This window comes from Balaenoptera acutorostrata, chromosome 10 (assembly GCF_949987535.1).
Source record: "Balaenoptera acutorostrata chromosome 10, mBalAcu1.1, whole genome shotgun sequence".
NCBI lineage: Eukaryota > Metazoa > Chordata > Mammalia > Artiodactyla > Balaenopteridae > Balaenoptera > Balaenoptera acutorostrata.
This window is the reverse complement of record NC_080073.1, coordinates 16,603,377-16,629,464: the sequence shown is the minus strand read 5'-3', so window position 1 is coordinate 16,629,464 and position 26,088 is coordinate 16,603,377. Positions and strand designations below refer to the sequence as shown.

The window sequence follows — 26,088 nt, the reverse complement described above, 5'->3', positions numbered from 1 at the left end:
AAGAACAGGCAGAGGGGGACTGTGAAACTTAAAGTAGTTGCAATGGGGGCATCAGTTGGTCCTAAAGGGCTTTTGGGGCTGGGATCACCCTCCACAGTTGTCCTAAATTAAAGCCAGGGGACCAGGTTTTGTTGCCCCGTATCAGCCAGTTGCTGGCATCACCCAAGAAAAGGCATAACCTTGGCTTGAGACAGTTCCCTACACAAAAGGAAATTCCCAGAGCTTCCATGGTGGCGCAGTGGTTGAGAGTCTGCCTGCCAATGCAGGGGACACGAGTTTGATCCCTGGTCCGGGAAGATCCTACATGCCGTCGAGCAACGAAGCCCGCGAGCCACACCGACTGAGCCTGCGTGCCTAGAGCCCGTGCTCTGCAACAAGAGGAGCCACCACAGTGAGAACCCCGCGCACCGCCAAGAGTAGTTGCTCACAGTAACTAGAGAAAGCCCACGCAAAGCAATGAAGACCCAATGCAGCCAAAAATAAAATAAATTTATTAAAAAAAAAAAAAGGAAATTCCCAGGTGACGGATGAACCGGTGGGCCACCGGCAGCTGACATTCCAAGCAGACGTGGGTAGACATGTTGGCCGTACATTGGTGGGCCTGGATGGAGCACTACAGTATCCACTACATGGCTGTGCCTGCAACCTGGACGCCAGGATGAAAAGTCACGTGGGGCAGGTGCACAGTCAGCCCACAGCATGCAAGGGAGCCAGGCTGTCCCAGAGTCGAGCCTCAGCTCACAGGTAACACAGGTGAGGAAAATCTGTTGTTAGAAGCCCCTGAGATTTTCAGACCATTTGTTACCCAAGAAAAGCTGACTAAAACATTTATAAAATAACAAAAAAGAGATAAGACGGGCTTCCCTGGTGGTGCAGTGGTTGAGGGTCTGCCTGCCGATGCAGGGGACACGGGTTCGAGCCCTGGTCTGGGAGGATCCCACATGCCACGGAGCAACTGGGCCCGTGAGCCACAGCTACTGAGCCTGTGCGTCTGGAGCCTGTGCTCCGCAACAAGAGAGGCCACGATAGTGAGAGGCCCGCGCACCGCGATGAAGAGTGGCCCCTGCTCGCCGCAACTAGAGAAAGCCCTCGCACAGAAATGAAGACCCAACACAGCCATAAATAAAATAAATAAATAATTTTAAAAAAACAAAAAACAAACAAACAAAAAAAAAGAGATAAGACCCCACATTTTTAAAATATTTATCTAAATTTTTAAAAATATGCTTCTTAAATTAGAATGTGTGTGTGACTGCTGCAAAAATTACCCCCGAATTGAACCACTTAACCATATTTATTTGCTGATGATTATGCATTTGACCTGAGCTCAGCTGAGCAATTTGTTTGCCAGTTCTGCCTGGGGTCATTCATGTAATCTTAATCTTCTGACGGCTTAATTGATCACTGACATGACTGACTACCAATTCTGGCTACTGACACTGTCTTTACCTGGCCTCTCAGGTCAAAAAGGCTTGTCTGGCCTTCTTTACATGGTGGTCTCAGGAAGAGGGCAAGAATGGAATCTCAGTGTCTTGAGGCTGAGGCTCAGCATTCACAATCACGCCACTTCACTTTGTCCACATTTTATAGCTCAAATTCCATAGGCTAGCCCAGATTCAAAGGGAAGGGAAATAGGTTCATTGCTTAAAGCGAAGAAAGAGCACGTCACCGTGCAGAGTACCAAGGACAGTATTACTGCAGCCATCTTTGCAAACAGTCTCCCACAGGGCTGATGTGTGCTTTATCTTTTTCTAAAGTTATTTTTCTCTGATGGTCAAACTTGATATATTTTAGACTTGCCTTTCCCATCCCTGGGGGTTGGGGGTGGAACACCTGCAAACAAATATATGTAATATTTTCAATTAGAGACAATTGAAAACATTTACCCACTAGGGGTCAGTACAGAAGAGCCAATTCAAAAATATGACCCTAGGGGCTTCCCTGGTGGCACAGTGGCTGAGAATCTGCCTGCCAATGCAGGGGACACGGGTTCGAGCCCTGGTCTGGGAAGATCCCACATGCCACGGAGCAACTGGGCCCGTGAGCCACAACTACTGAGCCTGCGCGTCTGGAGCCTGTGCCCCGCAACGGGAGGGGCCGCGATAGTGAAAGGCCCGCGCACCGCGATGAAGAGCGGCCCCCGCACCGCGATGAAGAGTGGCCCCCACTTGCCGCAACTAGAGAAAGCCCTCACACGAAAACTAAGAGACCCAACACAGTCATAAATAAATAAATAAAATAAATAAATAAAGTATTAAAAATATGACCCTAAAGCAAGAAAGAAAACTAAGAATAAGAGAAGAGAGATGAAAAAGAGGAGGAAGAAGAAACTAACTTTAAATAACATGGGCATTTAATCCTATATAAAACTGCAAACACCTCCCCATCATTTATTTTATTCTCTTCGGCTTGAAAGCATACAAAATGGATGTGTTTCTTACCCTATGAATTTATGATTTGGTATTAATCTATTCCCTATTCTAATCTATGTCTTGGGTAATGTGGGGGGGGGGGATCAAAGTGGGTGAGAAGAATGACAAAGAAATAATCAGATTATTAATAAACAGATGTAAGAATTTTTAAAAAATCAAGATTCAGGAGGAAAACCCCATAAGAAATTTCTAGAAAAATGACAAAAGATATTTCCAAGCAAGTCGTAATGCAAAACCATTTACAGCAACAGACAATTAAGACCCTACTAGATTAAAAAGAAATAATGCCTATAAGTCTAGCATTTCCCATTATATGGAAATATGCCCTCCACATATAAGCATCTTCACAGAATATGTGGTTTGTTTCATGACGTAACAAAACCCATATATCGAGACCCTTTTGTTATTTTTAAAAACATATTTCTACTAAGTACTAGAGAATCAACTCCACAGGGGCAATTACTGCTTAATATTAGTGAAGGCTTGTCTGGGCTTCTTTACATGGTGGTCTCACCGTAACAGTTCAGTAAATTAGTACTAAATACAAACATGTATATCTTTCCATTGCATATGAGAAACATTTCATATAATGGTATGAAAAAGTGAGAAAGAGAGAAAATCTTTGACACACAAGGCTCAAATTTCCAAATTGCACAGATATACCCAGTTCTTAGTTGGTTTTACTTGGCAAAAATAAAAGAAGTCCTAGTAAAGAGTCACTAAGAATAGTTGAGAAAAATGAAAAACTGTCTAATATAATGCCTTTGTAGGTACAGGGGATGGATAGAGGTAAGGGAGGTACTGTCTACTGTTGCATGCACCCGACTTTGGTACAACTGTGCCTTATCTGTATTCCAGAGCCCTCAGAATATTCATCAGAATTAGTAACAAGGAATGGCAATCAGCAACTTTCTGCTGCTTTACATTCACAGAAGCAGCCAGCCCAACTGAGTAGCAGCCATCAGATTAGATCACTAGCTACATTGTTCGGGTTGATTTTAATTGCCTGAAAAGGGTCATTACCGACTACTGCAATGTGTTAAGTTATTTTAAAGAGTGACTATTTCTATGTAAGAAATAATAATGGACTCTGATTCAGTTAGAAAGTACAAGAAAGTATTCTGCTGGGTCTTTGTCCTGGTAGCATAAAAATACTGTCCAAGTCTGATTACACTGATAAACAAACACCCTTACCTGCAGAACTTTTTAAAAGTAGTATGGAAAGTCAACACAGATTCCCAAACTGATGACCACAGAGAACCACCCAAATGTCACATCATGGTTTATAAAATGCCAAGATTTCCATTTCCAGAGCAACTTTAACATACAGGCAACTCCAAGGTAAAGAATTTCATGATATTTAAGAAGACAAATATTTGCATGGAAAAAGGTCTATGGAAGTGGAACTTTTGAAACCTCAAAGATACTTGCAAAAATATTACATCAGTGTATGATTACATGGAAACTGTAGCTCTCAGGATAGTTGTTCTTTAAATTAAAATTCTAGATACATGAATCTATATAGGGGATAAAATGGCATAGAGGTATACACATATTCTTGCAATCAGGCTAAAAAAATTGTGACACCAGAATAAGATCTGTTGTCTAGTTAAGAGTAATGCACCAGGATCAATTTCCTGGTGCCGGAATCATACGACAGCTATAGGCAATGTGACCATCAGGGGAAGCTGGGTGAAGGATATATAGAACTCTTTGTACTATCTTTGCAACTTCCTGTGAGTATAATTATTTCAAAACAAAAAGTTTTAAAATGCTGGTTACCAAGACTCACTCCCACAGGTAACTCAGGAAGTCCTGTTAGGGCCAAGGAATTTCCATGATTTCAACAGGACAGTTCATGTTTCTAGAAAGATCATTAACTGGGAAGCAGTGAAAGAAAAGTAGAGTATATTCAGCACTATAAGAGGGGCTTTCTGTTTTGAAGGATGATTGGTGAGATTGTTTAATGCCCATAAGCCTTTCCCCCATTTTTAAGTAATTAGTTATCGCTTAGGAAGAAGTGCTTTTGATTTGTTGTGATGCAGTCATTTAGTTCTTTCTTTCTTATGCCAATGTTTTACTCTAATAAAATAATGAAATTTGAGAATTCCAAATTACCCCCCTCGCACTAAAATGAAACAATTATACCAAGGACCAATCCTTGGTACTGACAACCTTTTAGCTTATGCTTCTTTTTTTTTTTTTTTAATTTTTTTTTTTTTTTTTAGTTTTTGGTTGCGTTGTGTCTTCCTTGCTGTGCGTGGGCTTTCTCTAGTTGCAGCAAGTGGGGGCTACTCTTCTTTGTGGAACACAAGCTCTAGGTATGTGGGCTTCAGTAGTTGTGGCACACGGGCTCAGCAGTTGTAGCTTGCAGGCTCTAGGGTGCAGGCTCAGTAGTTGTGGAGCACGGGCTTAGTTGCTCTGCAGCATGTGGGATCTTCCCGGACCAGGGCTCGAACCTGTGTCCCCTGCATTGGGAGGCGGATTCTTAACCACTGCACCACCAAGGAAGTCCCTAGCTTATGCTTCTTTTAGGGCATAGGTCTGTCAGAGAATTTTCTAAATTCAGACCATATCAAGATAGTCATCTGTTGTCAATGAATGACTTGTCACCCAGAAACTGTGCAAGATAAAATAAAAATCTTTAAATATACACTAAAATAATTTTAAGTCCAAAAAAAGATGCCTTAATATAACTATAGTAGAATCTGACTATCTTTCTTTCATTCCACAAATATTTACCAAAATCCTAATATGTGTGTTCCACTCCACCCACAGACTATCAGGAAAGGCAGATAATAAACAAATGTACAGTGTTAATTAAACTCTAATCCATTCTCCCTCTAAAGAAGAACATTTTAAAATACAGGTGAGAGCAGACAGCATGGGGCTCAAATGTAGTCTGGGAGGACAGTAAAGACTTCTTGGAGGAACAGATGGGTGGGTACCACTGGGCAAATGGCAGGATTAAAAGTGAAGAGCTTTCCTGGCAGAAGTAACAGTGAATTGAGGGTAGAGATGAGCTGAGACAGGAATGAGGGGCTTGGGGTGGAACCCATGGGTGCAGGGACCCTGAAGCCACAAGTGTTACACTGAATTGTAAGGAAAGTTAAAGATGGTGCCTGTACTTGGAACACTCTATATGGAGGAGAACGAGGGGAAGAAGTCTCACGTAGACAGGCTGCATCAGTGGCAGTTTTTCTCTAGGCAGTGGGTGTCCAATGACAAGATGGATTAATATAGCACCATGTGTTGGAAACACTGGAGCAAGAAAGGGAGTGTGGGGAGGAGGATCATTTCTTAATCTGCTGCATTTAGGTAAGAAGTGTAAAGCGAATAAAGCGCTTGAACCCTAAGCTGGTGCATAATAACCCAAATAAAAGTTCTTCTATTTTTAATCAGTTGACTGGTTACAGAACAAAGGAAGAGGATGGTGCTGAAGACCACTGGTGTCACTTGCCTTGAGGACCACAATGAGAATCAAAGAAAGAAGAGATCACCTAAACTGGAACCAGCCTGGGAAGAAAAATGATGAATTCCATTTTTTTTTTTTTTAATTCACGTTCTTTTATTTATTTATTTATTTATTTATGACTGTGTTGAGTCTTCGTTTCTGTGCGAGGGCTTTCTCTAGTTGCGGCAAGTGGGGACCACTCTTCATCGCGGTGCGCGGGCCTCTCACCATCGCGGCCTCTCTTGTTGTGGAGCACAGGCTCCAGACGCGCAGGCTCAGTAATTGTGGCTCACGGGCCCAGTTGCTCCGTGGCATGTGGGATCTTCCCAGACCAGGGCTCGAACCCGTGTCCCCTGCATTGGCAGGCAGATTCTCAACCACTGCACCACCAGGGAAGCCCCATGAATTCCATTTTGACAAAATAAGTCTGAAGTAGTAGATATTCTAGAGATCTAAGAGACTATGGGCAAAGCCACAGAAAGAACCCTTTGCAAGCCAGCTGCAGAATTCTGCTGAACAGGGACATTCTTGACAGGATCTTTGGTCACAGGGGTGCCCAGTCACATGTTGCAAACTCAGCACCCCCAAAAGCACAATTCTCATGGGTGGATCAAACTCCACTGTGAGCCAGGTACTGTGATAGGAGCTGCTTTGCAGTAGCGAGTAAAACAGATGTGGTAACTGCTTACAAGACGGCTTACAGAACAGTCAACAAGGAATCAGGTAAGGAAATAGTTCCAAGTTATGATAAGGAGGAATATGATCAGAAAGTTATGGAGGACGTGAACAGAAAGAGCGTAACAGAGGTGCCCTAATCTAGAGGAGGAAGGAAATGAAAGAGAGCCCTCTCTTAGTAACTGGTATTTAAACTGTGAGCTAAGAAGCAATGAACACCAGTCAGAATTTGTAATGTGTGTGCCTCCGTGTGTGCGTGCGTGCACGCACGCACACACACAAGCACGTTTTGTGTGTTTGGGGGTAAAGGCTGAAGGGAGCTACCAGGCAAAGGAACAGAAGAAGCCCTAAGGTAGGAAGGAGGTCAACAAAACCACAGACATAAAAAAAAGCCTACTAAGTGCTCATTCCCAAAAGCATGGGAGGAGATGATGCTGGAGGGATAGATAGGCAGTGTTTAAATCCTACGTGGCTCTCTAGGTAATACTGAATAGTTCTGAATGTGGCAGAAAGCTATCGAAATGCTTGAAGGAGAGGAGTACTAAATTTAACTAAATTTAAAAAAAAAAAAAAAAAGAAAGAAAAATACTGCCCTGCCTGCTGTGCAGAGAATGATTTGGGGAAAGAAGAAAGAAAGGAGACAGGGAAGCCAGCGCAGTTGTCCCAGGAGAGAAGGTAGTGACCTGGAGTAGGATGATGTGAGTGGATGTGGAGGGAAGTGGGCCAATTGGAGAAATATTTCAGAGTTAGAATCAAAAGGACATGAGAAGTGAGTCGCACTAGTTCCCAAAATAAGATTTTCTGAAGTACTGCAATCATCCCAAGAATTCTTTTTCCTATTAAAAATAGTATACTGTCAGGTTTATTTATCAGAAATACAATCAAAGTGCTTTTTGAATTACAGAGCTCATCTTTTAACATTTGAAAGGCATTGAAAGTCAAGAGATTTAGAAAAACAAATGGGACAAACTTGTTCTGTTTTAGAACACAGAAAATTTATAGTCTGAGTTCTAAAGGCACCTAAGAGAGTGCTATGGAATTGTTGTAACATATATAATCTATTTCTTAAAATGTCAATATGTCTGCAATAAGGAACATGCATACCTTCTGAATTATTTTATCCTACTTAATAAAACAGTCATTTTTTCTCACTTTTTTGCAAGGCAGCTTCTTGCACAGTAAAGATTCTACAAATATTTACATTCCAAGTAGCAGAGCTGTTTGAGATGCAATAAAGTTCCGCTGGCACTTCTATTACAAAGCCTTTTTTCTTGTTTACAACATGCACATAAAAAGGAGGGAAATAAAAGCATACTGTGGATTGAAACTTGGCATACAAAGTTTCAACAAAAAAGTACACTTCTAGTGCAGCAAGTTTTCAAAAAGAATGTTCCATAGTGTTTAGGAGATAGACTATGCCGTGGTGGGGAAGGGGAGTGGGGGGGGGGGGAGGACACTTGAGGGTGTCCTTCACAAAAACCATTTAGCACATGTGATCCAATTCTGAATTTTTTATACAAATTAGATCTGAGACTAAGATCTGTAACCCATCAATTTTAAAGCAATGTTCTTTCTTAAAATACTCTGTGGCTCCAACAAGCTAATTACTGCCAAATATCTTTGCGAACAGGGTATTATCGAATGCATTATTATCAAGCATAAGAAAGGAAGTAGTCCACCAGCATTAAGTGATTAATAAATGCTTATTAAAACCATGGCAGCACTTCAGAGATGCCCACCTTCAAAGAGACAAAGTAACTCCCTAAGATCAGAAGCCTTATTAAAGATGGACTGGTGGTGATCATTAAATCAGAGATGGCAAGCAAACATTCACAGCATCAATAAATCCTCCTGCTATCTGAATATCTCCCAATGCATAAAATTAACACTATTTTACTGCTAACAACTTACTAACTGGTGACTGGAAAACACAGAACATTGAACCAGTCATACGATTCTCTGGTGGCATTGCAACAATATAGTGAACTATATATAGATCTGGCAGTTTGAAAGGGGCAATTATAGTTATATACTATTTCAGCACAAAACATATTAAGAGTTAATGAGAACTTCAAGGTGGACACTTAAATTACGTAGTTAAAACAAAGCTGGAAGATGTGTACTGAATGCATGAGAAGGAGTTAGGAACTTACAAAAGAGAAAGACATATTTTGCCAGCAGAGCGAAGAGGCTATTAGTTTGTAATAACTAGGCATATATGAAATGTGACAGTGATAAAATTGAACATAAATCAGCAACGGAAAGGCTGCAGCTTGTTGTCCGCAGCTAATCTTTTGCTCCAGTTGAAACTGCTCAGCACTTTGATCCTATTAAATGTTCTGTTGCCATTTTAAGGAACACTTGGGCTACTTGGTTGTGTTGTGAAGGATATTTAAAACTTAAGAGTTCTCCTGGAGAAATGAACTAATGCCTTCATGTCTTCAGGCTGACATTAATGACATCCAGACAGCAAGCAGGACGTGGGGCTGAATGTTATTGTCTGAGGCAGCCACTGCCTGAATCTATTCCCCTGCAGATCAATTAGCCATTCAGTGCCTCCGATATCCCATCTTTAGATAGGAGGGCCACACATATGTATTCAACCTCACCTTTCATGTAAAAAAAAAAAAAAAAAAAAGTGCAGCAATTTGCTCTATGTCCCTGGTGGATATGGATCCTTTCCAGGGTCCTCAAACCACATGTTGACTCTCAACTGACTTCAAGCAAGCATTCAAAGATCAGCAATTCCTGAAGCCACTATTTTTAGAATTGGCACAGTTTTTCCATTAAGGAGGCTGAACCCAATCAGACATCTTTTATGAACAACATTTACAAGAACCTGTCTTACTGTAATCAGAAACTGGCACATATTAGGCATTTTGCTAACAATGCTCAAATGGGTATGAATATTAACCGGCAGACAACTTCCTCCCTAGTACCATGACTCACAAAGGGTTAAAACCACAGACGCAGATACCAGGTTATAGCAGGCGAAGTCCTATGACTGTTAGTAAACACAGCTAACAAGGCAAAAGTAACACATTTGACTTCAATATTGAGAGGCAATAGCTCTTTCAAAGGCAATTACTCCTCCTTTCAATCTCTGAAGGGCTCTGAATCATTGTTCTGATTAATTCCTGTTTTTAATCTATTAACAGATCAGGATTCTTTTTCAGCTGGTGTGATATTCATCTCTGTGGGGGCAGACAGAAACCACAGCACGTACAGTCTTCCTACTTTTTTTTTTTCCAGTTATTCTTGCTTAATCATTTTTAAATTATTTCTGGATTTACCTACTCACTGTATGAGCTGGGGTTTCTGACAGCCCTCTTGCACATGACACAACTCCTGTCTGTTGCTTTCTCTAGCTCTGTTTCCCCACATCTTGGTTTGAGATGAACAGACTTTCCACCCCTTTCCCAGAGCTCTGTCTGTTCCCCTCCCTTCGGCTCAGAACGGAGATTTGCTCTCCTCCCCATAGCGGTCACCGTTTGTTATTAAATCATTCCTCTGGGCGCATCTCCGTGTTGTAAATCAATACGCAAATGCAATACAGGAAAGGACACAAGGACTGGCGAGCCGTGCGGAGCTTTGCACAAGCAGAGCCCAGAAGCTGTTCATTTCAAACAAACCAAAAAAAAGAAAAAAAAAAAAATTCCCCAAGGTGCTGTGATTTGGAGTGCCCAGTTGTCACTTCCTGGTTTTCTGAGCTCGACCTCTCGACATTCTGGTACCTGCTTGGTTAGCCTTGCAGAGCTCCTTAGAGAACGGAGAAGCAGCCAAGAACAGGGGCCGATCTCAATTAAACTGGATCACAGCCCATCAGAGAAAACCTGGCAAATAAACGCAACGGGGCATTCCATCCAAGACTGCAGATTTGAAAGTGGAAAGAAAATGCAGCTCGGAAAACTTGATCGCTAATGGAAGCATTCTCCACCCTGGCATCCTTAGAGCTGGAAGCCAGGAAGGGGGTTTCTGGCAAAAAATTATCTCATTTCCACCCTCTGCACCATGGACCTGGGATTCTTCCTCTGCACCCTTACAGTGAACAACTTTTTTTTTTTTTCTCGCAACTTTCCCTGGACAAATCCGCTGAGCTAAGGACAAGCAAAGGGAACCCACCTCGCATTACCCCACGCTCGTGCCGAGGACGCGGAGTCTTCCCATCAGGAAACCAATCCTCTCCCGAGAAGGAGAAAAATAATCTCCCCCAAGCAAAACAGCCAGGAGAGGGAGCTTTTATTCTCAACCCGTCGAGTGTATTTCCCCGCAAACAAACTTTGGGGCTGAGGAGCCGTGAAGCCAGTGCGGAAAGTTTGCCCCAGCAGATGGCTCATCCCAGTACCCGGACCGGCGAGAGGAGCCGGGCATTCCCAACCTACCTGGTCCCTGCAGCTAGCTCACCAGGTGCCAGCTCCGCCGGCCGGTCAGCCGCCGATCGCCGGGGCTCGATGGGCAGCCGTGCGCGCCCGCGCGAGACGCCGCCGCCGCAGCCCCCCGTTCTCGGCCGAGCCCGCGGCGTCCGCCCGCCAGCCGCCACCGCCGCTGCGTGCCAGTCTGCTGTGGCCGCTGCTGGCGCCAAGCGAGCGCTGTCTGCGCTTCCTCCGCTCCGGCGCGGGCACGGGAGGGAGGGGAGAGGGGCGGGAGGGAGGGGCGGGGAGCGCGGCGGAGCAGCCAACGGGGTCCCGCGCCTCGCGCCGCCCGCGTGCCCCCCCACCAACCCGCGCTTCCGCGCCCCTGCGCCCGGCAGGACCCCGCGTCGCCCTGCGCTCAGGCAGCGTGCACCCACGTGCGTTCGGCCTCCGCAGGGCCCTGGGCGCGGCTCCAGAGGGGGCGGCGGTCAGCGTGTCACCGCTGGGTGGCCTTGTGCGCGCACAGTCGGGCCCCGGGGAGCACGGGTTAAAGGTAGGAGTTCCACTTCTAGGAAAGCTTCCTACAGCTGCTCTCCCACAAGTGCGCAAAGATGGGCAATTTTAATATTAAAGCCTATATTTATTAAGGGCCCGCTACGTACCAGGTAGCGGATTGCGCAATTTAAGTGAATTAGTTCTTGGTTGTCCCCAGAGCACCCCTGGGTCTATTATTACTCCCTGATTTAGTGATGAGGAAATTAACTTGCTTAAGGCTGAAATGAGTAAGTTATGAGAATAATCACTAATTTTTTTGTCTTTTTACAAGGACCCTATGAGGTAGATCTTATCGCCTTTATTGTCTTAAATACATACAGACAGTGTTTGATTGGACAACCTAGGCTTGAATGAAAGCCTGTTAAAGTCCTAAACCCGTGGTTTGAACAGCTAGGCTAGACTTACTTCCCATACCTGTGCAAAGGTTGTTCAGTGCAGCTTTACTTCTAATTGAAAAAACAGCCTACCTGTCTGTCCATCATTAAAAGAACAGCTAATTAAAGTATAGTGGAGCCATAGGATGGAATATAATGCAGCCACCTACAGAGAGGGAAGTACATCTACTAGTATTGGCATGAAATGACCTTCAAGAGGTATTACTAGGAGGAAGAAGTTTCAGGAAAAGTATTTTCAGTTTTTTGCTTATATACACGTGTGCATGCATATTTATGCATTCACCATTGCTAGAAGGATGACCCAGGATACTGTTAACAATAGTCCTTGTGAATAAAATTGAAATTGGGGCTGAATTTTATATTCTTTGACGTTGTTTTTAAAATGTAGCATAAATTTACTTTACAAAAAAAAAAAATCTACTCCTGTTTGCTTAATTAGACTTAAACAAGGGTTTCCAGCCCTGTCCCCTCTTCTCTCCTTTCCTCTCTCTGATTCCTACTGTCAGAGGGACACAACCACTCATCAAGGGCAGCAGCCAGGGCCAAAAAGACCTGAGAGGGGTTTTAAGGGAAATAGCTGTTTGGCTGCTCGTTCTCATTTTTGCTCATTTCTCCCAGGAATAAATGCTCCTGTTTAGTCCCCTGCAATTCAGAATGGAATTTGAACTTTTGGAAAACTCTGCTTCAGGGGGCTTAAAAGATAACAGGTAGAAAACCGAGGTCAGTAAGATGCAGAGCACTGCTGCCTACACTGAAGCCCGCATGGAGGGCCCCAGTCCTTCTTGCTGGCGGAAAGAAACTGCGTCAAAGGGTCCAGTGAGGTGGGGTTTCCCCCAGAACTATTTCGGCAGTGATGTCTCCTTTCCCCTTGAGCACACAGCAGTGTCCTGGGATACACTGGGTAACTTTGTCTGATCTTGGCCACTTTTATCCTATTTCTCACTTTATCAGGAAAACTGTTCTTCCCTGTCAAAGTAATGGCTGGATTAAAAAAAAAAAAAAGATGGGATTATTTATGTTTCAAAAGAGGGGAGGCAAGGATAGATGGAGCTCACTACTATAAATAAAAATAATGTGCTTTTTCCTGTGAGAATTAAATTGCTGTAAATTTGGGCTCCTTAAGGTCTCTGTACTTAGCAAAAGAAAAAAATAGAACAGGTACGGAACTGTGGTTTATGGTCGTTTCAGTTGTTATTGGTTACTGTAAATAATCTTTTTGCTTGCAATCTGGGAACATGTTGGCAAACCCCCTGAGTGTGACAAAATGTTTTATTGGGTAGAACTGGTGTATTCTGGAAGGAACTGAGAAAACTTTCCATGCAAATTATGCTCATGCCTTGCACCTAGCAGGTGCAATTACTGCCAGGCCCACATCCATCACAGGAGTGCCTCTTCTCTGAATATTTTCAAGTCGATGTCTCATAATGCATTTTCCTTCTAATACATACATAAACATAGACCCTATGTAATGGGAAGGGAAAGAGCATTTTTATCAAGGAGGAGGAGCTGTCCCCAGGCAGCAAAATGACGGGAAAAAGACAGGAGAGAAGTTGCTTTAAATTAGAGGGAGAGAAATCTAAACCTGAACCCCCCACTGCCGTCTCCAAATAATTAGTCATTTCCAAGCTCAGATTACGTTCGTTGCCTGTGCTGGTGAAAGCTGATTAGCGCTGGAAAGGAATTTAGTGAAATTTCGAATCTATGGTCGCAGCAGAAGGGAGGACATCCTAAATTTGCAGCAGTAATGATGACCATTTCGTGTGAGCCACAGTTTCATAGTCAGAAGAGGTAAGAGGTGTATAAATACATGTATATAAGGAGATATGCATCATTTTATTTCCTCCCTTTGCTCAAAATGTAAAGCATAATGTGAGTCAACTGAAGACCTGATATTTACCAAAAGTTGATACACAAGAGCAGGTTTAAATAAAATGTCCATCCAATTTCTGGGCCGGAAGCCCAGGAAATTAAAAAAAAGAAAAATTAAAGGCACATGTGGGTCTTCTCAGTGTGAATGCCGGATGGAGTTTTTATTGAATATGGCCTCAACTGATTGTAGCATTATAAGCAATTGTGCAGTTAAGTTTCAGCAGCCATTTAGATGGCAAATCCTTTTTTTAGGGTATTATAACTAAGAATAATAACTTCCTTTTTATATGGCACATTTTATAACAAAGCACTTTAAAGTGTGAGATCATCTTCCCATTATTAAGATACCCCATCTGTGTTGGAATATAGAAGCTATTTCATGCCACTGACACCACATAACAGTTATTTGTTTGCCTGTTTCTTGTGTAGCAGAAGGAAATGAAGAAAAATATCTACTAAACCCACAGACTGACGTTCTTCGGTAAAAGTATAAATTGGAATGTAGCCAAGTTACTAAGTTAAACATACCCATTTCTATAAAAAGAGGTGAGGAGTCTTTTAGTTTCCATGGGTGGAAAGATAAGTCCTATGGACTTTGCCATGTTACTGTCCCCAAGTACATATCTAGATGTAAAGATTATATTATTGAGTATACAGAATTGTCGTCTCTAGTGCTGGTGTGGGTGGTTCTGAGAGGTTCCTTGAGTCAGGCTAAAGAGCAGTAGTAAGTTTTCAGCATCCAAACGGGAGTAAAAATTAAAGTTGTTACAGTAACTGGATAACAGGCAAAAAATCTTCCATGAAACTTTCACCTTAAATGTTTGTCCATTGAATACCCTTATTCAAGCAAGTTCTCCATTTTTCTGGTAAGAGGGTCAAACTGGAGGATTCTGGAAACATGAATGCATGTAAAATGCTTAGCACTGTGCCTGGAACTTAGCTCTGGGTGTTAATCAAATATAACTAATTAAAGTGTCTACTCACTTGTTTTCTCCTCTAAAGGTGATTGCCAAACTTTCTGTCTGTAATAGCTCTGCTGTCATTCTCTTTATGTCACAGAACATATCCCTATGTGACCCTATTTTTTACATGTTTTTTGTTGCCAGAATCCCTCACTAGAATGCAAGCTGCATGAAAGTGTGTTCTTTTCTTTGTTTGTTTACTGTGGCGTTCACAGCCCTCAGCACATATCTGACCCACACATGATTCAGATTCCGTAAATGTTCGTTTAATGATTGAAAGAGTTTCCAGTGTGCCAGGCACTGTACTCATTGCTTATACCCAGTGCTTTGCAACCCTTAAAACAACCCCAGGAGGTAACTAACTATTGTTTTACTGTCTTTTACAGATGAAGGAACTAAGACACAGAAAAGTGAACTCATGTATTTGGAAGCTCTCTGTTTGAAGATTACACAAGCTGTAAGTAGCAAGGCTTGGCCTCGAATTGTGGGGTCCAGTGCCAGACTCTCTGCTTTCTGTGCATCCCTGTGAGTTTAAGTGGATTTTGCTACCCATCCAGTCCAACACTTGTAAAATTTTAATGTGCCTGCAACTGGGAATCTGGTTAAAATGCAGATTCTGATTTAGCAGGTCTGGGGTGAGGCCTGAGACTCTGCATTTCTACCAAGCTCCCAAACGATGCATGGAGCTGCTGGTCCAGAGACCAGACTTCGAAGAGCTAGGTTTTCATGTTAACATAAAATCCAGTTGGCACATCCCAAATTTTAGGGATGGAAATTAATGGAAGTTAAAAAACAATATTGGAATTGCTTAAATAGTTATGAAATCATAGAGTTTGACTTAGAATTATTTCTTCTAGGTTTACAGTGACTAGTCCAAAGTAAAATCTCAACGAATATTAATTTCCTATGCAGAAGAAGAAACTGAGGCACAGAAAGATTATGTAACTTTTCCCAGTTCGCTGGTGGCAGAGCTGAGATAGTGACCACCTGATACCTGTGCTCTTTTTGATCAGAAAGCACTGACGCCTCTTGATCAGTTTTTTAACAGTAGATTTCATGGAAATTTGAAATGGCAACAGACTGACAAGGTTAAGAGAGTTGGTAAAGAGGGTGTGCACAGATGTACTTAGCGGTTGCACTTTGGTAGGGATGAGGTGGTTGCACCCTGAGGAAGAAATGAGGGCACCTGAAGTTCAGAGCTCCTGAATTGAAAACCTATTACACAACAGCTGAAGAACGCTACATATAAGAGCCCTTCCCCCTAATGTATGTTACTGTACACAAGCAATGTAAGTTTCCCATTTAGTAACTCTATTTATGGGGGGTATTTTCCCAATATTAATGGGAATAACACTGTCTTTCCTATTTAAATATGATCATGTTTTGAAAAAGAGGTTATGTACATATGTCACTTCATTGAAAATACAGGCTTTTGCACAAAGTAACTTGCCTTTCATTAATTTACCTCATCATTTTTTTTTACTGTGGGTTTTAATAAGTATTTTATTGGTTTGTCTGTCTAAAATGTTTTCCCCAAGACTGCCAATATTTCTTGGAATAAAAATGAAGATTTTTTTTCATATGCTGAAATGCAGAAAAACATCCTTTACGTATTTATATTTTCATTCTGCTCATACTGTTATTATGATGCAAATTTTTTGACAGTAATAAATATATTGATGTTAAAACTGGGCTTCTGCTCTATGTGTGTCTTTGAAATGCTTATATATCTAAAAAATCTTAGCTGATATGGTGAGACAAAGGGAGTTTTTCTAAACTTAAGGTGAAATAAAGTTCTTCACAGGGGAGTTTGAGAATGAAAAACAAAAACTGTTTCTTTATGAATAGAGGATGACTGTTATTAGCCGGATAAGTATCTTGGATGAGGGATAAAGAATGAAAACAAAGATTGTTTTAGTCAGCTCTGCCTCCTAGAACAAATTACCATAGAGTGGCTGGCCTACACCACAAACATTAAACATTTATTTCTCATACTTCTGGAGGCTGGAAATCCAAGATGAGGGTGCCAACATGGTTGGGTTCTGGTGAAAGCCCTCTTACTGGTTTGTAGATGGTGGCTTCTTTTTGTATCCTCACATGGCAGAGAGCAGACAGAGAGAAAGAGGTGGGGGAGGAGAGAGAGAGTGTTTTCTGGTCTCTTCTTATAAGGGCACAAATCCCATTCATGAGTGCTCCACCCTCATGATCTAAGTACTTCCCAAAGGCTCTACCTTTTAATATTGTCAAGTTTTTAATATAATAGCCAGTTATTTTACCAGCAAAAGTGCGTTTATGCGGAAATAGAGGAATTGCAGTTCGGGATACCCAGACCATGGTGGATCATAGGCAAATCCAGGGAACAAGGAAGGGGAACCTGCTTTAATAAGGAATTGTTTTTTTGTGTGGGGGGGAGGTGGTTTGGAAGGGGCTGTAATAACCAAAGAGTCCACTGGAGGAAGCTGGGAGTACAAAGTATGGAGGCTTCTCATTGGTTGAGCTGCTACAGTCTGATGGGCTGGGCTGTCTAAGGGCAGAGTTACATTTTCTCCTCCCTGCTAGACAGTAAAGTAGGCAACCCCTTCCTCCCTGAGATGTAGGCATGTGTCTTTTCCTATTGGTAGTAAATGACCACGCATGGCAGGCATGAGAGCTCCCCCTACAAACCTTCACAGACTCCAATTTCAGCTGAGGTTTCTTTAATTCATTCCACAGTACTGTCACATTGGGGGTTAGGATTTCAACATATGAATTTTGGGGGGACACAAACATTCAGTCCATAACAACGACACAAAGTAAATTGAGGTAAATCTATGCTAGGTAGAAACCATTGTACAGAAGACCAAGAGACAAGAAAGAACAAGTTTGTGTTGATTTAGTTGCTATCATCAGCTCCTAATGAGCTTACAAGGTAGTATGGTGAATAGTATTTTGACAACATTTATAGGCATCTGTATGAAGTGGGTCTTTTAGGCTCTGAAGAAAGAAATGTAAGAAATTGTTTTACATTTCAGCCAGTTTACCCCAGTGAAGTGCTTTTTCTTTTATAACTTAATGTAACATTAAGTTTTCTATTTCCACTATTTACTAATAATTGGGCAGTGTCTTAGGGAAGGAATAATTTCCACACCTAGTCACAACTGGCCAAAACGCAAGGAAACCTTTCCTTCCTCCAGAGTTTGGAGGAAAAGCAGCTGATTTCTAAGGTTCTGATGACCACTTTTGGACCTCTCACAGGGCCCAACACACAACATGCATTAAAATGTTCACTGAATGAACATGTGTCAAGTGGTAAATTTCTAAAATTCTTTTTGATTACATGCCATTTATTTTGATCACCTACTTTCAATTTTTTTTTCATTTTTGTCAATATGATTAAAGGAAAAGAGATTTTTCTCACTGAAATGCACACCCTTCATTATGCTAAAATATCCTTTCGAGAAACTGACAACTAGAATCCTTTATTCTAGTGGTTCTGACACTTTTGCCTCACGTTAGAATCACTTGGGGGAGTTAAAAAAATCTGGGTGCCCTGGTTTTACCTCTTCCTGATTAGTTCGGAATCTCTGGGATGCAACACCCAGGTATCAGTATTTTTTAACTGCCCATGTAATTCTAGTATGCAGATAAGTTTGAGAAGCATTGTGGGTTGAAATGTGTCCCCTCAAAAGAGATGTGAAGTCCTATCCTCAGGTACCTGTGAATGTGACTTTATTTGGAAATCAGTTTTTTGTAGATGGAATTAGTTAAATTAAGGGAAGGTTTTACAGAATTGGAGGGCCCTAATCCAATGACTGGTGTCCTTTTATAAGGAGGGGAATTCGGACATACGGAGAGAGGAGAACGCCCTGAAAAGACACAGAGAGAGGCACAGAGGGAAGACAGCCATGCGAGGTGGAGGCTGAGCCTGGCATTGTACAGCTGTAAGCCAAGAAACACCAAGGATTTCCAGAAATCTCAAGAAGCCAGAACAGTTGCTCCCTCTGAGCCGCCAAGAAGGAACCCATCCTGTTGATACCTTGATTTTGCACAGCTGGCCTCCTGAACTGTGAGAGAGTAAATTTTTATTGTTTTAAGCTACTGAGGGGGACGTCCCTGGTGGCGCAGTCGTTAAGAATCTGCCTGCCAATGCAGGGGACACGGGTTCGAGGCCTGGTCCAGAAAGATCCCACATGCTGGGGAGTAACTAAGCCCGTGGGCCACAACTACTGAGCCTGTGCTCTAGAGCCTGCGAGCCACAACTACTGAGCCCACACACCTAGAGCCTGTGCTCCACAACAAGAGAAGCCACCGCAATGAGAAGCCCACCCACCACAATGAAGAGTAGCCCCCGCTTGCTGCAAATGGAGAAAGCCCGCGTGCAGCAACAAAGACCCAACACAGCCAAAAATAAATAAATTTATTAAAAAAAAATTGCTACTGAGGTTATAATAATTTGTTACTGCAGCCCTAGCAAATGAATACAGTGCTTCTTAGTGGATCCAAAGAGTAGGCTGGCCAGCAGTTTGTAATTCCTCCTTTTCATCTCATTTAGTCAACTAGCTGAATTGGTGGGTGGGTTCTAAATTAATAGCCATTTTCACTGACAGTGCCAGAGCAAATATTCTGCCTCCTTCCATTCCTCCCTCTGCCCCACCTCGGTCATTAAGCCAGGGAGAAAAATTCAAAGCACTTATTTGGATGAAACGAAACATTTCTTTGGGTCATTATAGTTTTAAGGATTAGACTTTGCCACTTGTTAGTCCAAGCATTTGTTTGCTTACATTCTTTCTATCATGGTCCATAAAATACTGTCACAATACTCCAGTATTTTCTCTTTTAGCCAAGTTCAATTGCTGCAGGATTCAGTCACTATAATAAAAACATTTTAATACTTGAAAACAATGAAAGGAAGAGGTGACTTTCTTTTTCTTCACTCTTTCTGTCAAGGTGATAAGTTCCCAACTATATTTTCCCATAAAACAATCTCTTCCAATTGTTTCTTCAGTATTTATGAAATGTTCCTACACTACAAACTATTTTAAAAATGAGATTCAAAGAGACTTTAGGTGACTCTTAATCATTTTCAAACTATTATCACAATTATCACAATCGCTGGGAAGACAAGTATAGGCATGATTTGCACATGGATGAAAACAACCTAGTAATCAAAAGCTGAGGAAGCAGCCCTCTTCCCAGTGAGCCATTTTGGATGATAAAATAAGTAACTGCAGTGTGACTCTCCAGTTAACGAGGATATTCTGGTTATAGCATGAATGTGTGTGAAACTTCAGAGCAGGTCTAGAAGTTTATAAATTATAATCCCCAATATGACTGTTGTGTATCTGACACCCCAGCTAACACAAATTAGACCCACAAATGCAGATGTGCAATTACGAAAGCATCGGGAAGGTTATCAAGTGAGATGTTTTTTGACAGTTAAAATCACAAAACAGAGGTAACCTAACAATTAAGGGTTAGTGAGTCACATGAATAGAAATACCACTGGTGGAGAGAGAGGGCTTCTTACTTCTGTTAGCAAAGATTGCTAGTTTCTAGAAATAAGCATTACTGGTATTTTGGCTAGTCCTATTTTGACCACTAGGCAAATTTCTTTGGGGCTATTTCTGGCTTTTACATCCTCAGGATTCTTAGCAGGGAAAACACGCATAATAAAAGGAAGGTGGTGGATTACAATAATACTACCCAGATGATTGGAGAGGAAAGATCTCTCCCCCTATGGACAGCCAGTGTATTTTATACATAACTAAAGGTGGGCGACATAATTTGTGGCATAATTTCAGTGTGAAATGAAAATGCGGGACCCCTTGTTCGAAACACAGGAAAAAAGTGTTGTCTATAAATGTAGCTTTTTTCTTTTTCCCACAGTTGATCTCTCTTGAGTTGTCGTGATGTTCTTTATTTTCTGTTTAATGTCATTCTAAATAAAGGAGAATTAAAAATGTTAATTTTTAGCATGAATTTTAACATGCATATTTATGTTGTGCAATGCCAGTTTTAAATGCAAATATAAGAGCATTTAACTCATATGTGGTATCACCGAAATTATACAATTTGTGTTTTGTAGCTTCTACATGCATATGTATTTTGTTCTTCCCAGAACAATGGAAATGCTGGACAAAGCTAACTCAGCTGTTGTTATTTTATCTGATATGCAAAACTCTCTATTTTCGGCTTATTGATGAATGAGGAAGGATTGAAAGGAAAAGGATGCGTGGGTTGCTTTATCTTTCACATTCCTCCTGTGCCATAATTTTCACATTTGTGAAAATTGTCTAGTACAGGGAATAATAGCAAATAAGAAAGGATATAATAGTGTTCTTTGGTTGTTAGGATTTCTCAGAATGCCATTGCTCTTTTTCTGCATCGGAAGCAAAATTCTGATTCTGATGCAAAATGTGGCCTCTCAGGGCTATCAGCACCTTGCCTACTCAGTTGTGGATGTAACTAGCTTACTTTTTACTTTAAGTTTGATTCTTGCAGAATTCCCAGGCATAGTGAGTGCACCAGAAGTCTGTGACTGTGGGCCTTCAAGAACACTTGTGAATGGCACAACAAGGACTGTCGACGCCAGGATTGCACGCATCTCCTCTGCGCCAGCACATATTCTGTTGTCCAGTGGATTTCATTAACAAAACACAAGTCCAGGGCTTCCCTGGTGGCGCAGTGGTAGAGAGTCTGCCTGCCAATGCAGGGGACACGGGTTCGAGCCCTGGTCTGGGAAGATCCCACATGCTGCGGAGCAACTGGGCCCGTGAGCCACAACTACTGAGCCTGCGCGTCTGGAGCCTGTGCTCCGCAACAAGAGAGGCCGTGACAGTGAGAGGCCCGCGCGCCGCGATGAAGAGTGGTCCCTGCTCGCCGCAACTACAGAAAGCCCTCGCACAGAAACGAAGACCCAACACAGCCAGAAATAAATAAATAAATTAATTAATTAATTAAAAAATAAATTAAAATAAAACAAAACACAAGTCCAAAGATAAAATTATTAAGAATTTCAAGGCAGCCACAACATAGCGTTAAACCAAGAGCAGGGCAACCGCATAGGTCACGCCACCATGAAGCCCCCTGGCAAAGCTGTTGTAAGCCTATAACTGTAGTTTTCGAATTTAACTCTGCCCTCCCACTAGCATAAAAATGTCTTGGATTTGTATGTAGGTTTTCACGTGATAGCTAAAGACATTCAGTGTAGTAGGTAACTGGGGATGTATAAAAAAATAGTGCTATCATTTTTTAGCTCTTATATCCAAATTTTGCCTCACTAAAAATCGATTACTTTCTTGTATAAAATAGGTAAGCACTGTGTCCCTGAGTATATTTCATCCCCTTTCCCCTCCCTCCCTTCTCCCCTTCCTTCCTTCCTGCCTTCCTTCCTTCCTTTCTTTCCTTTTCTTTATTTTTCCAGTGTCCTTTCTTTGATTCATGTCGGAAGTTTGCTACTGGAAACTAGCCACAATCTATATTGTGGACCTCCAAAGCTATCTAACAAGCCTCGGGCAATTAATACTTACTAGAGAACAATATAATTCCACAAGCAGTCATACCCTCCCTCTTCTGCACACATTTCTATGCATTTCTCTCTTGTCTTAAATTAGTGTAGCCATGGATTTTGGTGTCTTTTTCTTAGGGAACAATTTTTATACCGCGTGTTTAAAAAGTGATGATAGGGTTCTTAGACCTGTGGCCTTGTGATTCACTGATAGAGCCTTTGAGGGTAAATCTGCCTTTTCGGCATTGTTAATCTCTTTTTGCCACCACTCTTTTTTAGAGGGTTCTTGCATTTAACGTTTAGATCATTTAAGCAAGAAATGGCAGAATCTCAAAACTGGCATACGTTCCACGAAAGCAGCCTGGGGGCTACACACATTCTTCCAAGTCTTAATACTCCCAGGTGCTGCTTTTGTTGAAAACATTCCAACTCTACCCTGTATTTGGTATGCTGCCCTGTTTACCAAGAGTGCAAATCTCCTGTAAACCTTACTCTTAAAAAGGCTACCAGGATCAGAGCCAATCAAAAAAGGAACAGCCTTCATAAATATTCACAGCTCACCAGAGACTGAGCTGTAACAAGTAATGAATAGTCATAGGGAATCTCATCACTGACGAGACCCATCAATGCAAAAACAAAACCCCATTTCCAAAAACAATATAAAGGAAGCATGTCTGTAAAATACCGGCTAAGAGTAGTATTATGAGAACAATTATTTCAATTTAGAGACGTCTCTGTTATATTCCATGAATCATTTATTTTCTCCCCCTCCCAGATTAAATATAGATTTTTAAATATAAATATCTGTTTTAAAGACCTGTTTTTCCCAATATACCATTTTCCCCCTTCTACTTGGATAACTGTCGGCAGTAAGATACATGCATTTTCTCTGTATAGCATATCTGTTTGCTTGCAGGACTCATGGGAAAGTAGTAGGTGATTTTTAAAATGGTTTCTGGCTTGTGGTAAACATTTCATCCTGAAAACTGGAAAACCACTTGGTCTGACTACCCTCAATCTGAGAATAAAATATTTGGGCTTAAAACATGAAGTGGGTAGAGGCATATGGGCTACAATGGGTCAGGAAGTATTCTGGACATTAAATCTGGGAGAACAGGGAAAAATGTATCTCTCCTTCCTTATTTCTCCCTTTACTGCTTGTTAAATAGAATTGTCAAAGCCTCCAACCTCCTGCATCTGTTACAATGTTTTGTAGATTAGATATTTGGAAAGTTCTGTTGCTTTCTGAGTCTGTCTTAAATGTGATCTGCTCTCTGTTCTGAAACACACGCAATTACAGATGATTTCATAGGTATGTACTATGAACAGGACACCTCTGGTTGTATGATGTACTTCCCCTCTTCACATGCACCTGCATGATTAAACTCTAAGAGAGACTGAAGGACTCCCAAGTATTTTAACGTATACATGAAGTAAGTCCACAGAGACTTTCTTCATTTATCCTTTTAACACTCTTATTATCCACCTAACTCTCTGTTTCTCTTTTTTTTGAAATAAATTATAGTTGACTTAGAGCAAATTCATTTCATAGTCACCTCTTCCTCAACCGCCCCATACCTTAAATTCTAGAAACTTGCAACTGCCGACTAAATTAAATATAAATTCCTCAACTTTACATGATGGTTCTCATTAGTATTCTATTAGCATTAGGATAGTGCCAAATAATAGATACTCAAACAAAAAGGAGGAATATATGTTCATAGAACCAAAAATCCAGAGCTAGAGTTAGCCTTAGATAAAGCTAGATCCAGAGCCTTAAATCATCTCATCAGCTCTCTTCTCCTTTGCCTCTCTTCTTTGCCTCTCTCTTCTCCTTTGCCTCTATTATCCTTTGCATTAAATTCAGTGTCAAACTTGTTCTCACCATTTGGCGACTCCTAGCAGCCCCAGGCCTACATCCTTAATGGTTCAAGGGTATCTGAATGAGACTGCTCTTAATCCCAGCAGTTCCAAAAGAAGTTCCAGAATGAAATCTCACTGTACTCCTTGGCCTACCTTAGGTTACTTGCTTATCCTTGATCCAGTCTCTGGAACCAGAGGAGATGATGCTATGATTGATGGACTTGAGTCATGGTCCCACCCTTGGACCTAGGCATAGACGTAGGAGTCAGCTCCCCGCAACCGCATTGACTGTGATACTCATAGGAAAAGTAAGATCTTGTAGACAAACAAATAGAGAGTTGAGGCTGGGCAGGAAGTAACAACAGACATCCATCAGAAGCCATAGCCTACGTTTCTTATCTTCTCCTATTTCCCTAAAACAACCTGTTGTGGAGACCTCTTTGGTTTTATCAGCCACTGCACAAGGGAATGGTAGTGGAGATTCTGTACCTAGTTGGAGGTCATGAGTGTCAAGCATGGTCTAGGGAGATATAGTCCTCTTCCCAAGAGACTGCAGTCAGCCATATAAGATTTTCAGGAAATCTTTCTACCAGTTCTTAGTCTAAAACCTAGTCTTGAAATCAAGTCTCATTCCCAAAGATGGCTGTCTCTAGGGAGACTGGGTCTCTGTTAAGTTACAGGCTTAACTTTGGCCCAGAGTTTCGTGGCTGTAACCTCTCTGAGATGTTTAATTATATATTCAACATAGGTTTAATCATATACTGAACATCCCATAGCAAGGAGGGTAAGATAATTGTTCTGACACCTGGGACCTCCCAATTGCATTAAGCCACTCAGACACTCACTGTAGTGTAGCAGTCAAATTGGCATCTCAGTACAGCCTTCTGGTTGCCTCCCCCATTGACCTATCCAAAAGCCATTTATGAAAGGTATAATTCTGCTAAGCAGTGCATCCCCCAGTAGAAAATAGGATGCAAAGACATTAAAACATTAAAAATATACCACAACTCTTATAACCTCCTTTTGGCATTAACATTTTTTTTTAATATCCTGAAAGCCTCAAAAAAGGGGAGCAGCCTCTGGCCTTCTGTTTCCAACACCTTTAAAATTATCTCTCTTATTGAAACTTTCCAGAAGCCACTTTCCTCTAAACCTTCATAGCAAGTTCTGAACTTCACACTGTCTTCATTATCTTCTGCCTTGAATTAGTGTTGTTGTGTGCAAGCCTTAGATAGTAGTAACCTTTTGAGTTCAAGTCCTATTTATACCTTGCCTATGTGATATTTATATTTTTTTATGATGTGCTTGTTTAAGCCTTACAATATTGTCCCAATTACCTGGAGGACAGGACCTTCGTTCTATTCATTTATGTATCTACTAAGAGCCTGGCACAGGAGTCTGTGTACAAAATTGGTACATAATTCATATTTGTTGGAATAGCATGAATCTTTCAGTCTGCATTTGTCTTTAAACTGTCTGTGTCTTGTGTGTATCTTGATGGTCTAGATTGTAGTTGGTAGTCAAATCTGTATTTTGCTTTGCTCCTGTGAATTTATAAAGGGTTGCCCCTCTGAGAAGTAGTCCTTACCAACACTCCTAACTCTCAGTCAGATAGAACTGACCACTTATCTTTGGCTCATTCCACATATCTTTCACTCCACTATATATATGCTTCTATCATGTTGTGTTTCTTAGTTTATGTGCCTGTCACATTTTCTTATTCTGTGAGCCCTTCAAAAGACGCAGTGGTTGAGAATCTGCCTGCCAATGCAGGGGACACGGGTTCGAGCCCTGGTCTGGGAAGATCCCACATGCCGCGGAGCAACTAGGCCCGTGAGCCGCAACTACTGGGCCTGCGCGTCTGGAGCCTGTGCTCCGCAACAAGAGAGGCCGCGACAGTGAAAGGCCCGCGCACCGCGATGAAGAGTGGCCCCCGCTCGCCGCAACTAGAGAAAGCCCTCGCACAGAAACGAAGACCCAACACAGCCAAAAATTAATTAATTAATTAATTAATTTAAAAAAAAAAAAAGCTATTTTTTTTCCAT

At 41.7% G+C, this 26,088-nt stretch overlaps 1 protein-coding gene across 1 annotated transcript in view; it reads right to left on the bottom strand.

The window, feature by feature from the left end:
* CNTN3 (contactin 3) overlaps positions 1-11,033 on the bottom strand; it is a 329,425-nt gene extending 318,392 nt beyond the window's left edge. The window contains exon 1 of the mRNA XM_007192451.2: positions 10,944-11,033. The gene's annotated coding sequence lies outside the window, so the exon portion shown is untranslated. The remainder of the gene's footprint in view (positions 1-10,943) is intronic.
* Positions 11,034-26,088: the final 15,055 nt, after the last annotated feature.